General features: G+C 37.6%; 1 protein-coding gene and 1 long non-coding RNA gene across 7 annotated transcripts in view; one reads left to right on the top strand and one right to left on the bottom strand.

The window, feature by feature from the left end:
* Positions 1-462, bottom strand: part of MRTFB (myocardin related transcription factor B) — a 90706-nt gene extending 90244 nt beyond the window's left edge. Inside the window, exon 1 of one of the 2 annotated variants that reach the window (XM_040575242.1) lies at positions 9-462. The gene's annotated coding sequence lies outside the window, so the exon portion shown is untranslated. The remainder of the gene's footprint in view (positions 1-8) is intronic. The other variant, XM_040575239.1, reaches the window with a different exon arrangement.
* Positions 15-15331, top strand: LOC121078752. Of its 5 annotated transcripts, none has more exons than XR_005824720.1 (4): positions 15-230; positions 3343-3494; positions 5309-5429; positions 7419-15331. It is a non-coding gene; the product is annotated as an uncharacterized LOC121078752 (long non-coding RNA). The 5 variants fall into 5 exon arrangements; XR_005824723.1 differs by lacking the exon at positions 15-230 and having other exon boundaries at positions 2604-3494; positions 7419-9289; positions 11873-15331; XR_005824721.1 differs by lacking the exon at positions 15-230 and having other exon boundaries at positions 2606-3494; positions 7419-7483; positions 9150-15331.
* Positions 15332-15370: the final 39 nt, after the last annotated feature.

Raw genomic sequence — 15370 nt, 5'->3', positions numbered from 1 at the left:
CCGCTCACCCCCGCTCGCCGCCGCGGCCATGTCCTCTCGCGAGCTCTGCGGCCGAGACCGCCCTCGGGCGCGCGCCTCGGCCGTTGGCCCGCGGGCGGGGAGGGCGGCGTGCGCGCGCGCGTCGGGGCTGCGCGGCCGCCTCACGCGTGGGGAGGGAGGGGGCGGTGAGTGCCCGGATGGTGCAGCTCAGCCCCTCCCCCACCCGCCCGCGGGGCTGCCCCGGTGCTGAGGTGAGAGCGGGCTGGAGGCGAGGAGGGGGCGGCACTTGGGCATTTAAAGAGTTGTTTGGGTTGTTTAGCGGGCTGGGAAGTGGTATTACTTCTGTTCTGTTTAAATAGGATACGTATCTTTTACCTTCCTCTACATTACACTTAGCTAATCAGATTTTAACCAGTTTCAGAAACAACCTAAGAAGAGCAATGACCCAGATACTGAGCAGTGAGCTGTGTGCAGATCTCGTTAAAACCTGTGATTCACTCCAGATTTATTTCTGCCACCCTTTGAGTAAAATAGTTCAGATGTGTGGCTGCTGTTGGAAGCAGCACTGCAAACAACTTCAGCTAAGTACTCAATGTGTTGCATTTAATAAATCAAATTAAGGTTCCAAAGCAATTACGGTGAAATTCAACAAAATCAATTTGTATCTCAAATTGCATATTTCTAAGAAAATGGGGAAAAGGCTGTATAATGGTATGGAGGTTAAGATCTTACTCCTGCTTTGCCATTATGCTATTTGGAGATGATCCTAAAACTTCTAAACAGAGAAAATGATAAAAGGCATTATTTCAGTGAGTGTCCATTGTGCCCAAATGTTACTATCTCACACTGAGAGAAATGCCAGGCTGAACTCGGGGCTGGTTATAACATCCAACCAAACAGCCATCGTTGTTAACAGAAACAGCACAAAGAGTAGCAGAGGTGGTGTGCCTAACAGGGAAGTAGGAAGACTTGCAGTTAAAAAAACTCCAGTTCCTTTAGTTCAAGGCCTTTTTCCATGACATGATGCTTTTAATTTGGTCAGAAATTTGTAATGATAAGGGAAAGACATTTACAAACTGACATTTATTCAACAATATTTGCATTTTAACACAAACCAGGGATTCAGCTGAACATGGCTACATCTCTATCTCTAACATTTAGTTTCTATGGACAAATCAAGGAGGCTTCGTCAAGTCATCCCAACGACCATGCCTAGAACATGTACATCATCCTTCAAAATGACTAAATATTCAAATCTATTTTTTTTTCACAGTTCTGGAGTAAAAACTTGCTCTAGAGAGTTCTAGGAAAACTTATAATTAAACAACAATTAAAAAATCCCCACCTACATATTCAACAGTGCACACAAAACCTACAGCAATAGAGGAAACTGATGTATTTATGTTATAGTAAAGAAGTTTGGCTGGAACTGGTACTGAAGATGAGTTTAATGCACAAAGGTATCTCTTGAGGGTATTTGGACTTTTTTTAAACAACCGAGTGGCACTAGACAGTGCATGAAAAGGAAAATGCATTTAAACAAGCAAATAACTACTTGAAAACAATTTCTGACTTATAATTGCTCCCTGGAAATGTCCAACACAACACAATAGCTCTGCTCTTTGAGCACCACCTTTCCTGTCTTAGGCATGAACTTTTACAAAACTTCCTTCTCTCTGCAGAAAAGTTCAACCACAGAACTCAGCACTTGCCTCCAAGAATAACAGTGAGCCCCTTACGCCCTTACTTGCAATACTTGTAAATAGAGGTGGAACAATTTGAACAGGTAGAGTAATGATGTTGAAAGGAAAGGTGGGCCTCCTTTCACTCTGCTGCTCGTGAGTTCTCCTGCTATAAACTGCTAAACACAAAAAGCAGACAAATTATACGATGTCAGTATTTCAAAATCCAAAATATTACATAAATTCAATATTTGTTATGATTTATAACAAGTATTTATTTCATCGTGAGATTGTAAGCTGTATATTTTAGAGGATAGCATTTAAAGAAAAAATGCAAAAAAAATTCAGAAACTATATATGCTTTTTAGTTCTAGTACAAGCATTATGTAAAGAATTTTTTCTAGAAATGTAGACACTGATCAGTTTTATTAATGAGAGAAAATTCATTAAAGCACACCATAAACATATTCTGTAATTAATGTTAAATTAGCACAAAATTACCAAATTCACTCCTACAGTTTTGTGTAATTTTACACATTTCAAAATCATATCAAACACAATCTGTGCTAGTACAATTATCAGCATATTTGTCTGAGGTGTGCCTGTAAAAACCTTACATGCAACGTGGTGCTCAGAGTGGTGTCTTTTCCAAAAGCTTCCCAGCAGTTTTTTTCTCAAGCATACCAGACAGGAGCGGTTTTATTATGGGTCTTTCAGGCAAGAAATCCATATATGAGTTGATACAGAGAAGAAGCATATTCAGTTGTCCAGAAATATTAAGGATGTCTTGCTGTCATTCCTCATCTAAATATGAACGTGGAATTTCACTGCTGCCAATACAGTAACCAGTGCATCTGATTGACTAATTATAAATAATAACTTCCTACTGCTGTTTATTGAAACACATGGTCTTACATGTATCCAGCAGGTCTTCAGTTATATTTTTCTGTATCTGACATATAAGTATTTTTTAAATATATAGAAGAATCACATCGGCTTTCTGGGAAGGAAATTGATGTGTACCACTCAATAAAACCACATTCTGTGTAATCTCTAGCAAGGAGTTTTTAAAAATATTAGTGTACATTTTCAAGTAATGTTTTTTTTTTTCCTTCAGGCATTGTGATGTTCATTTGTAACATCCTTCTCAAGAAAGCACTTGAAGCCTGCATCTCCTAACACAAATAACTGAAGTACTTGGTTTAAAACATAGCCAAATTTATGCTGCTTTAGAGACAAGCTTTATTCATGGGTTACCTTGCCAACCACAATTAGCACCCACTCAGATGAAGTGTATCATACAGCTACACCTCTTTACAAACAGAAATGCCATACAAATGAATTATGCTAACCATAAAAATAGTTTTCTTATTTTTTCTCATCATAAGAGTATCTTGAAGCTGTTAGGACTTCTTTAAATGCTGTTGCAGAATGTGTTGGAAATATACCTCCACTGAAGCACTGGAAACAATATATCCATATCCATAAAATCAATTTCTGCATGTACCATGAAAACCTATGCATTTCAGAGTATTTCTGTAAATCTGTCTTTACCCAGGAGCACCACTGAACCACAGCATTTTTATTTTTTTCTGCTCAGGTTTCAGTTAGTACATAGGATTTGAGATCTTGAATGGTTATTGAATGATTAACTGTAAGGAGTTTAATTATGTGTTATTAGAATCCATCAGATGAGAAAAACATTTTATAATACTTCTTCATTGCTGCAAGCATTTTTGTCAGAAAGTAAGTCCAGTTTCTCCAGCATATCTACAGAGCATACTCAGTCCTCAGAGGAAGACCACTGAAGCCCAAGAGTAGTTCAAATACAAGGTATGTCTGCAGAAACTGCTTGGTAGGAAATTTTGATTGTGTCCAAGCTAGAAGGAAACTTTCTGGTCACATTGCAGATGTAGTTACCTTATTTTCACTTTCCAGAGAAATAAATCCACATTTCTTTGGCTAGGTCTTTAAGGGGCATATAATAACTCTGTCTTCTGTCACTCTCAAATGAATAGTAATTATTATATTCCAAAATATTCCTTAAAGGCTTGAGATCAAGATAAGAATGAAAAAAAATAGTGCATACATTAGTACAGGATATAGTTTAGAGGAGTTAGTGGAGCTTTTGTAAGAGGTCTAATGCCTTTATGAGTAATTTGAAATAATTGAGGGGAAAGTGGATAAGCTGACTTGTTGATACGGTGTGTTTGGATTTGAATAAGCTTTTAACACTTTTATTACAAAGGCTGTAACAAAAAGTAAGCATAGTTAAAAATGGATGGTTCTCACAGAGAGTACGTCCAACAGCTCCTGAGTGCACCAGGACACAAAGGACAGGGGTGTTTCTGTGACATGTCCTACTGTGGCTGCTCTCAGAGGGAGGACACTAGTCCAGGTGTACATCTGGTCCAAGCTGCAGCAGTAGCGCTTATTTCTATATGATAAGGAGACTGAAAGAGAAAAAGACAGTATTTGTCAGCAGAATAGTTAAGAGTGAAGCAAAGGAAACCCCCAGCAGATAACTGGTTAAATTAGTAAGCAGAGGTTGGCTGTTAATGCCTGAGGTTGTGGCACTAACAAACACAGCAGTTACAGATATTAATTGTGAATTTAAATTCTGTATTTTCATCTGTTTGAAGGTTGAATGTTAATGATGCTAAACATTAAAAGCTTCTGCATTTCTCTTTTCTCCAGATAACAGAGCAAGCAAACCAACCAGCACGAGAACCTTCACTAAATAGTTTTGTTTCTGAAAAAATGAAAATATTTATAACCTTTTGAAATTCAAAGTTAAAAGTAGAAATATATGCAACTACAAGAAATATGATATGAATAGTCATCTTAAGCTTTTTCTTAACATATGAAAAATACTGAGGTCTGCGTGTTGCGTGCCTTTAGCAGTAATAGTAATGCACAGGTTGTTATGACAGTGTTTTCTTTAAGAAGCAGTCGTTGTCATTGATTATAAGCAAGTTGCCTAAACTTTTCCTGTAGCTAGCTTTTTCTGTAGCACATGAAGGCGTGTGTTTATGGTTTGAATTAGTACCGTACACAGTTATATCTTCTTTTTTTTGAACTGAGTTTTTGATTTGCTATATAAATGGAATGTTATATGGTATCTCCTAAAAAGCAGAAACCGGGAATCAAGTATGGCTCAACAAAAATGGTTTGTTACAATGTGCCAGCTGTCCATGTAGTCTGAATACAGTTTATCCAGATCTTCCCACTCTTTCCTTTCCTCTAATCCTATTCATAGCTTCCTTGTTTCATAATTTCTTCCTACGCAGTACATGAATCCCCTATATCATCCCATTGTGCCTGTGTTACGCTTTTCTACCTGTTTTTCCTCTTGTGTGGGTGCAGCCCCACCTCTGAACACATGCATATTCCACGTCTGCCACCTCATGCCTCTTCTCTCCTCCACTGCCTCTTCCTTTGAGCAACAGGAAGCATGCCAGAGCCCCCTGTTCTTTCATGTCCCAGCCCTAGTCCTGCAGATTTGTAGAAGTTTGAAGCGTGCAGGGATGAGACTGGAGTTACCTACCCGTAGGCTGCAGTTATTGTTGCCTGCTTCTTGTCCTTTTACTTACAGCTGGTGGGAAAGAACGGATAAATAAAACATTCTCTGCTTCTCTTTCCTCCAGGTATACCAAAAAAGAGGGAGGCAGGCACTGCTGACTGTCACTGCTGTAAAAAAATTGGCGTGGGACATATCCTTGCTCTGTAGATGTGAAGCATAGACCCACAGCTATTCCCAGGAAGCAGGTGACTATAAATGCCCAGGTTGTTAAAGTGATCTTGCACCTTATGAAATATCTGAAAGGTTATATGAAACCAAAAGCTTCTTCAGCAGGCAATACTCTGTACCCTAAATAGCAATGGCCTGGTCAGTGGCAGAACAATCCAGTTGCTCGGAGTGTGGAGGGGTGGCTGCGCTCTGTCTGGGCACAACTGTTGCTTCTGTAAGTGCTGAAGCATCTGAAGGAGCACAAAAAGATGTAGACAGATGTGTGCGGTGTCAGGACAGCAGTGGTATGAGAAGTGGTTGTTAGCTGTGTGGCTCGAAAGGCTGCTGCAGTTAGCTGATGAGACTTAGGGAGCTTTCTGGGCATCCCTTGGGGAAATGATTTTCTATGGAGCTAATGATGGATTCTGTGTTTCTGTGGTGGAATCTCCATTAAGTCTTCTTGCCAATGGGGAAAAAAAAAAGTTCTAATGATATTACTTATTTATTGGTCTTCAGTAAAGGGTCTACCAAGAATTAGTATTATTTATCATCTTGGTGCCAGTTTAGCTGACCTTGCAAGAGCCTCCTGCCCTTGAAAGATCCTGAACTCTTTGTCAATTGCTTCTCTTGGTCTTTGAGAATTAGGATTTCTGAAATGCTTGGTTCTGCACCAAAGCATTTGAGGAGAGCATATTTTAGGGGGGATGTTAGTTATTCAGTTTTGGAACACTGGCGGCCAGCTGTTTGTCTAAATGAGAGAGAGAATTCCTCACACAAAGAGGTAGTTAATTTAATTTTCATTTTTGTCAGAATGCCCAGAGCATTGAATGGGGTCTGAGCATTGGAACGACATCCTTAATACAGATTGGAAGAATTATTACAATTAGTTCACCACCACCACAGGAAAAAATCTGGGATGTTTTTAGTGCAAATTGAAACTGATGATGAAAATACAGAACCAACCATATGATACTCTTGCCTTTTGTTTGATGTGAGTTCAGTTTCTCATGTAAAGCTCTGGTTTGAGATGCAAAAAGCACTTCCTATGGTACACAGGATATGAAAGCTCTGCTCATTCCTCATTGGAGACTGGAGAGTTCATGGTCTACTTGTCCCAAGCAGTAATTAAGACCTTTTCCCAAGGGATGCAAATATCTCAGTGCCATCTTATTTCGTTATAGAGCATTTTGAAATATGGTTATAATGAGAGCTTGGCAAAAGAACAGTTTAAAATGTAAAAATAGCAAAATGTGCGGAGGCTGCTGTTCATTTTGTAAGTCAGAGCTTGTGACTAAGGAATGCTGCTTAGCAACAAAGGGGGAAAATCTGAAGGTGATCACATCATCTTGCACTCCCTGAAAATTAATTATTCATGTTCATCCTACCTTTCCGGCACCATCCTCTGCATGTCCCTGTTCTGCTTGCTCCTTGTGATCGGAACGATGTGACAGGTGGAGTGGTGTAACCCAGCCTTATCGTCACCAATGCTCATGCTGAGGCAGCTGTGATTCAGCCCAAGAACGCTGGCTCAGGCTTCTCTTCTTCTCTGTCCCATGCTGCTGCGTGTGTGTCCTTATCCTCATGGACCAAGACATAAATGGGCCCTAAGGAGGATGGAGACCACAGACTGCAGCTTCTATAGATGGCTGTTCTATGAAGCACATACTTAGTCTCAACCAGGAGCACTCAGCACCCCTTGCTATAACTCCTCCTCTGCAGCTTCTCACACCTCCTTTTGGACACCAAAGTCCAAACACTTTGGCTTCATGTGTCTTTTTGTGGGACTTCAAAGAGCACAAGGTTGCTTTTGTTTCTAGGTTTGATTTTCTTTAGGAAATTATTTGGACCCCAGGTCGAAAAAAATATTTTAGAAACATTGCCAATTAATTACTCTCTGATTGGGGCATTTGGGAAGCTGTAAAGTTCCCCTTTGATTCACTTGCCACAGCCATCATTCAACATGCACAGAGTGGAAGGCATAAATAGAGTGTTATAATTTGGCTAGTGTTTGATTTTTTAATCTGCAGATGCTTTCTGTGTGAATCAAGACTTACATTGCTCGTGCCATTAATCACTTTGCCAGGCTTAGAATGTAAGTACCTCATACCTGAGTGAAGAATTCATTCTTCAAATTCGAATCATTCAATTCAAATACTTTAAAGGGATGCTTGTACTGGGGAATTCACATAAATTTATTGGGGTGAATTTCAACTTTAAATTGTAGTTTTGACACAATGTAGCATAGGAGTTTTTTTTTTTTTAATTTACATTTTTCTTAGTTTCTTTTTAGCCCTAAAACAAGGCTCAAGTGGACAAGTGGTATATGGTGTTGTCAGCTGTTCATGATCTACTATTGGTTCAGTAGAGGAAGGAACCCCACGCTCTTGTCTTGGAGATCATATAGGTCCATCTTAAGAGTTTTAGACCATCTTGGCATATCACTTACTGGGAACTAAGGTGGATTTATAACTGTAAAATTTGGGGTACTCTTGACAGGAAGGTAGTCTGATGTACCAGTGCATTTGCAAAGTGATATAGTGGTACTATTTTTGGCTCCTAAAAAATTACAATACAATAACTGCTAAATAATGACTTTTTTTTTTTGTGGTTACTTATATATTAATTCTCCAATGTCCTAATTAGTTAGTAAAAGTAAAGGTGGACTAGATCGCGAGTTACAATTTATGCTTTTGCAAATTTCAGGTTTCTGTCATTACCAGAAACTATTAATTTAGGTGAAGAAATCTTATAAAAATACAAAAAAAAAATGCTGCCTGTAAAAACGTTCAGAAGGCTTTGCTACATAGTTCTTCTGGTGGCTGTATGTTTTTCACAACCATACTCAATCTAAAGTCAGCAGTTAGCTCACTGGTTCCATGTGAGCATTTTTATTATGAAATGAAAAACAATTTGTTAGGCTTTTAGGCTTCAGGTGTGCCCTACCAAAAGCACAAAGCCATTGCTCCTCCAGCTCTAGTGACCCATAAGAGCTAATAGTAAGCACCTTCCTAGTGTAAGATGTGATTCAGAGAGATGTGATCACGAAATATTAGATCACGAGTGCAGGAAGCATAAGTTTTTCAAATACAGAGTGATAAAGCAAAAGTGTTAAAGTAAGAAGAGGAGATAGGACACATCTTCTCTGCTAAAAGAGAGAGGTAGACTCTCTCCTTTCCTGTGTTGCATAACCATTTCTTCCCCATGTTTTCCCTTTTTCCTTTGCTAATGTTAAATAAAGAGTTCTCATTTCTATTTCAGTCTATTTTATGCAGTACTTATAAGATGCCTTGATCTTCTAGTTGGCATCTGCACATGTGAAGAAAAAAGCCATTATATACCTGACTGCTAATTCGAGTTTCCAAATTGAAGGTTTGGATGTTTTGAAGACACAATTAGTTGAAAATGAGGCATTATTTACTGAAGTTCCAGTGTCAGCTTTGAACATTAAGCTTATGATGAAATAAGATGTTTCAAAATTGAAGCACTGACTGCATTCTCCTTCTTCTCTAGGCCAAACATATGTTCGTAATCCTTTGTACTTACTATTTCTTAACACACAATAACAAATTGAGTCCACACGAGCTTTTTAGATAAATGAAAACAGTTCATAACTGATTTGGCCTTGATCCTGTTTTGGAATCTGCTGGTTTAAGCAGAGTAACCCTAACAATAAGGGCCAAGTTAATTACAGTTGCTAAGAGCTGTAGATTTTCTAGGTCTGAGCTGGATCCCACCTGCCAGCCTGAATTTCTCTGTAGCGTTCAAAACTGATGCCTTGAACAAGGGCTGGAACTGCTGCTGTCATAGCTGAACAGTAACGTCTGGGCTTCTGACTCCATGCCACTACTTAATACCTGTTCGTCCTCTCTACGGGGTACGGTTAGAGACTACCCAGAAGGTAAGAAGAGGCTGACTCTGGAAAGGTTTTCCCAGTGAGCTAGCAGTACCACAGCTAGCTGACACACTGGAGGTGGCAGAATGTTTCTTTTGTGGCTGAGGCTCGCTCAAGGTGAATTGATGCAGCAGTGCTAGGAATCAAGAGAAATTCTTCAGTGTATGCTAGTCAAAGGAATATTAAGACTTTTACCTGAAAGTGGTAATAAATAACCCTATCTCAGAATTGAAGAAGCATAGAGAGGGATACAAAAATAAGACTAATCAGGTATGAACTGATCTATGAGTCAGTTTGTAATTTCAGTTTCATGCTTCATCATAGACTTGCTTTATCAACTTTGGAATATCCCTTTGCCTTTAGTTCTTCTGGCTCCCTGTTTGTCAGACAACATAAATACATCACCAAGTGCACAACAGAATTAAGCTCTTTATTTTATTATCTATCAAACAGGCACAATACTCTCCTCATGAGAGTCTGTTTGGTATTTGACTACAACTTCTATTCTTTCAGCCCCAAAAGGGTCAGGTTACAGACCTTCACACAGTCATTAAAAAGACCATTACTATATTCATATAAGAAATCACCAGCAAGCCTGCCCCATTACTGTGCCTGAATTACTGAACTGAACTCGATATGCTACTTTTTACCTCATCTATGCATTATTGCACAGACCAAGACAGTGAGGACCCATGTATACTTCTGATACATTTGAAGAAACAAAGCAAAAGAGCAAAACCAGGATTTTCTTATCAAGCCTTTAACACCTATTACAGCTAGAGTTAAAAAAAACAATATACCTGTTTAAATCTTTCTAAAATCTGTATTTTTTTCTGAGATAAAATTTGTAGTTAATTTACTAGTTTAAATCATTACTCGAGGTAAATAAGATCTGCACAATACCTTGGAAAAAAATGTGATGATAGTCTTCCCTGATTGACTGAGAATACTTGGAAGCCTCCCCTGCCCCATTAGAATCCTTAATTGTTTTTGATTTAAGCGTTTAACAATTTTTACATTCAGTAAACAAACACTCCAACCCCCCACTTAAGAGCATGAATGCTTTGTTCTTGAAATATTGTGCTGTTCATAAACTTGCATTTAGATAAGACGCTGTTCATCTTCAGACAATAAAACCATTAAAAAAGGATAGAAGATAGCTCTGATTTGCAGCAACTATCCTAGCTGACTGTTCTGGGAATGATCTTCAGAATTACCTCATTATTTATTCTTGGTGCAGTCCACCACTTAAACAAACAGTTTTATATATAGAAACAGGGATGGGCTTAGCTTACTTTTTCAGGGTCATTTTCAGAGACAGACACTGAAGAAGTGCAGGCTCGTATTACCCAACATAGCAGACACTCTGTGTGTGTGTGCATGTGCAAATGCGTATGTATGTAGTTACACACTACTGGAAAAGTTGATAATGAAGGAAGGAAAGTCAGAGATTCCCAGTGGATGTCAGTTGAAACTCCTCTGTCAGGGGTAGCACATGTTATTCAAAGCACCAGAAATATGGCAGGGATACCTAAGCTGCTGCTGCAGGCAAGGAAGAAAAAAAATCAATCACATTTTAGTGGTAGTAAATCTTTGTGGAAGATTAAGATCACAATTTGATCATTCAAACCTTCCCATCAAGTAAATACAAGTCAAAAAGAAAATCGTGATTTTGGACCTGTCAGTGGGTGATGCACAACATAACGCCTTCTATTATTGAAAAATAAATAATAGTTTACTGTAATGGTTAAAGGAAATATAATACAGCAGATTTATTGCTGCAGTTCAGGGCATTGGTTGAAATATTTTCACTTTCTGAAAGACTCTTTATAGATAGCATCTCATGCATCAAGATTTGCAGTAGAACATGCCTCAAACGTTTCTAGGTGTTTTTTGTATTTTGCATGAGTTTCTTGAAGGATCTCTCAATTTTTGCTGTTGTGGTGTAGCTGAAGATGATCTGAACATTTACATGTCCATTAGGAGCATCTCTTGTCTCCAACTAGTAGTCACAGCACAATACTTTCAGACTGCAAGAATAATAAATGCAGTATAACATTCTGTAAGTTACAAAAAAAGTGGATCGATACACTTCAGAATGCATATGCTTTAGCAGTTAGACTCACATAACAGTTTAACAGAAACATACAGTGAATTTTTAAGTCTGTAGTTTTTTCCAACTCTGAACATTTGCAGATTTTAAAGATGAAGCAAGAACAAAGCATACCTTGGCAACCAGAAGAGCCAGGTAGGGGGATTGGGTGGAAGAAAATTTAAATAGAAGTAGGAAACATAGTCAGCGTTAATATTCTTAGCTGTTGCAGATCTCCAAAGTCCTGATACAAATGATTATGCATGGAATACAAGTTATTGCAGGCTCTGAATATTTGACAATTATATTACTGTAATTTGTTAAAAGGGTCTTGTGATATAAATGCCACAAGAAAATTTGCAACTTCTGCTATTTACGCTTCAGATTCTAAGAATTTTGTTGCAGCTAAACGTTTCATTATTTCTAGGGTTAAGAATATTTTATACTATCAACTGATTATAATTTTATAATTGTATCTATATTTGGTCTGTTTTTAGTTCATTTCCAAAAAATAATATCCAAAACACAAAGATTACATCTTGCAAGAACTGCCAAGAGGTTGCTCTGTGTTTTCTCTACATGTCAGTTTTCCAAGAGTGACATGCCTCGAGTCTGAGACCAACATGGAAATGAAGCACAATACATTTCTGATATAAGCCCTTTGATGTTCAGAACTGGACAAGGCTCCAGTGCAGCCAGTCTTACAAAGAGCTCAGTGTTACTTCTGCTCAGTACACATCACAAACTGCAGCAGTACAGTAGCAGCATTGCTGAAAGGCAAACAAGTGGACAACAATACAGTTAGGGTAAAAAAACAACAACAAAAAAACATAGGAAAAGCGTATGAAAGGTAGAAGTTGAATGGAGAACCTGAGAATAATGCAAACACAGCAATCATAAGAAAAAAGTTTCAAAGAAACCATAAAGCCAGTTTCTGTGTGTTTCTGTGGACAACGTGCAATTGTTGCTGAAGAGAGATTACAGACCTGTTTCACAGAATCTACTCTGGAAATTTCTGTTCTTGCTAATCCAATTATGTATTATTCCAGCATATATGTGTGAGCTTTCTGAGTACAGGCTTATGGAATTTGAATTCAATTAACTAGTTATCGAAGGGAAGGTGCAGCAGTTGGGAATAGTGATTTTAAAATAAAACTTACAAATTTATACTATATTTGCAATATATATTTGTACTTATTCTGAAAAATTTACCATTGAAAAGTATACATTTTATTCTGGCATTCCCAAAAGTCCTCCTGTAAGGCTCCTATCTAAAAACCTTTGATTAGTATTCCCTGTTGGGGTTGCTAACTTAGCCATTTCTGAAATCTAGTTCAGAACCAAGTAATTTCTTTGAACCTAGTTCATGAAATGGAATCACCTTTTTATTTACAGAGGGAAGCTTTTGCAAACAGAACTGGTAAATGCCATCTAAAAACCAGTATCTATTTAACCATAATTTAATATTCCAGGGAATACTGTTTTATAGCAGTTGTGGATTAAGATCATTTTGCCATGCTCTAAAAATCACACTAGGATTAGTACACGTGCAGGCCCATTTTGATGTATTGCAGCAACGTCTTCTGTTTAGACAACAAATCACCATAGCAGTGCAGTAGCCCTGGTTACACTCACTAAGTTCTGTAAAACTAAAGAACTCGTCCCTTAGGTAACCGTCGGCTAGCCAAGCTATTGAAAATTTCTTCCAGGTTTTCAAGACAGTGCTGCTGAGAACATCTCTTGCAGAGAAGATTGTAAAGAACAGATCAAAAAAGTAAAGTAAAAATGGCTATCCTACTTATATTGAAATATCTGGGAGATGAACTCTTAACATTTTGTACTCAAAATAAGAGGCACTGAAGCTTTAAAACATACTCGAGTATTTCCTTGTACAACCTTATCAAAACATTTAGTCACGTACATTCTCTCTCTCTCTGGCTTTTTTACAAATGGAGTAACTTTTTTCCCCCCTCAGACTCTACTAGCTGATTTCAAGGATAAAAGGGAAGTTAATGGTTCTAGAGAGTTTGTTTTCTAGAGAATTCTCCTAGTCCCTTTTTATTTAGTATCTGTTTTTCTGAGCTTTCCAATGTATACGTAAAATTAGCTGCATCATGTTAGTAGGGAAAAGAGCTAAGAGTTTGTTTATATTCAGTAATTAGGCTTCTGCTTCCCTTGAAGAGGCTGAAGAGAAGCTAAAGCTAAGGAACAAACTTCAAATCACAATGTTTCATCTATTGAAGCTAAAGAGAGAACTGTGGCTCTGAATTATCACTCCACTACATTCTGGGTCAAATTTCAACATGACTGTGTCTGAACATGATTTTTAATGGCCAGTGGAGGGAGGCAGGAAGGTTTAATATTTGCTAATAGAGTATCTTTAAAAGTTTTCACTATTTTTCTGTGCCACGTGTCAGGCAACCTTTCAAATTTATACTTTAGAACTTACATCTTGATTTAAAATAAACAGACCAAACCAACTACAGATTACAAGAGATTTACCTAACAATTACACACTACTAGTCTCACCAAACTTACTGTTAGCAGTTAAGTCATTTTTAACTGATAAATTAAGAGAGATTCTTTATATTTAATTCTTCCCCCATATCTTGTAGATGAGGAATATTATTTCTCATGCTAACTTTAGAACAAGCTAGAAAATAGCAGAAAGGAGAAACATGACTGGCAAATGCATTCATCATTTATGGATTATTCTTGACTAGGTTGCTAGCCAACCATGGAACAGAATATTTAGAAATACTATTCAAGAATAGAAGTTTTGGAGAGGATGACTTAAAGAAAAAAAACACTGTGAGGAAAAAGTGTATACAATCAAAGTTATGAACAATTACTGCATATTTTGCCAGTGATTATATTTTCAGGTTAAGAAGGTAGATCAGTCAAGTAGATGTTAAGGACTTTATATCAAAAACAACAACAACAAAAAAACAACGGGTTTATGCTTGTGTTGATTCTGCAAACATCCAGGATTTTTGCTATTATATCCAGAAAGAGTAAATGTGATATAATTACAAAGTATTATGAAATCCTGTAGCAATAATTTCTGATTTTTTTCAGATTATAACCCTACTTGCATTTCTTAAAACTGCATACTGTAGAAAACAGATCAACTGAATATTAATTTAATTTAGACTGTCTTTGTGTAAGAGCTAAAGAGAACTTCTTCCTAAAATAGCACTTACAAAAGGATCGTAAACCTTGGTAGCACCCAGTTTATGGAGCCTGAAATAAAAGCTGTCAATTGGTTAAGCAATGCATGACAAGTTTCTTTAACAATCCTCTGTTATGTTTCTTTATGCTGTTTGGCACAACAAAAATGTATTCATTCAGTAACTTTTATGGCAGCTTTTGGATTCTATTCTGCAGTCACAGAAGTGGAATTCTGGATGACTGAGGAAAGTTTCAGAGACAGATGTTTTTATTTTTAAAAATTATTTGTGGTTTTGCTGTCACTGCAAATGAGAAAGCCTCACAATCATAAAAATACTCGCATTCAAGCTTTTGCACTTCTTTTAGAAGTCGCTGCTTTTCCACAGTATGGCTGTATGTTTTATAAGCAGTGTGGATTTCTCTGCAGCTGGCTTATATTTAACTTTTGCAAACATAAATTTGAAAGCAATTAATGTTCATGCAGAAAAAGTTATTTTGAAGATAAAGTTTGTTTTGGTTAGGGAACTGCTCAGACAACAGGGCAAGCAAAAGGCCTTCTTGGCAGTTGTAGCTAGAAACTGCAAGTGTCACCACTACTGGAAATAGTATCCAGATAACCAGATAACTTAAACATACGAACTACAACACAACCTATCCTGTGCAAAACAATGTTTGCCAATATAAGCTGCATTTGTTCCAAAGAGATTTTGTTTTTATTGTTACTCTACAAGAAACATTGAGCAAGCAAAGCCTAGGAGAAAGCTCAGAAAAAAGCAGCTTGCTAACTTAACTTCCAAATAGTGCATAAAACACCCCAGTTTCAT

This window comes from Cygnus olor, chromosome 15 (assembly GCF_009769625.2).
Source record: "Cygnus olor isolate bCygOlo1 chromosome 15, bCygOlo1.pri.v2, whole genome shotgun sequence".
Lineage (NCBI taxonomy): Eukaryota > Metazoa > Chordata > Aves > Anseriformes > Anatidae > Cygnus > Cygnus olor.
The sequence above is the reverse complement of the archived record's forward strand: the minus strand, read 5'-3'. Positions and strand labels throughout refer to the sequence as shown.